Source organism: Penaeus monodon, chromosome 29 (genome assembly GCF_015228065.2).
Source record: "Penaeus monodon isolate SGIC_2016 chromosome 29, NSTDA_Pmon_1, whole genome shotgun sequence".
Classification (NCBI taxonomy): Eukaryota; Metazoa; Arthropoda; class Malacostraca; order Decapoda; family Penaeidae; genus Penaeus; species Penaeus monodon.
The window spans coordinates 31,582,350-31,582,856 of record NC_051414.1 but is presented as its reverse complement, the minus strand read 5'-3'; positions in this window follow the sequence as shown (position 1 = coordinate 31,582,856).

Genomic DNA, 507 nt, shown 5'->3' with positions numbered 1-507 from the left:
CACTGACAAAAAAAAAACGTGAAAGGCAAGCATAAGGTCTATGACTTACAAAAAACATTAAAATATCTTAAAACGATAGCCTTACACAATATACTCATGTCAAGAAACCAAGAAATTTTGAAAGAAAAGAATTTTGCAATAATAATATCGTACATGAATAGCTCATAACACTCGAATAATTGTATGTAATTTGATATCAGTTAACAACACCAGAGTGATACTCTCCGCAGTAGATTAATCTTCGCATTAAACAACCAATCACTCAAATGAAATAAAAATGATAATTATTTTTATGAGCAATTTTCGGCCCATATAGAAAAGTAGAAATATTTAACCATAATTAATATCTTCTATTTTATATCGGCCAAAGAAAATATAATATTAGTAAGAATTTCCCATCATAAAGGTGGTGGAATATATACTTCATATTATAAACGTCTCTCTCTCAAAAACAATTTTCTATACCTTTTCATACACAAAATTAAAAGATAATTCTGCATAGCAGAC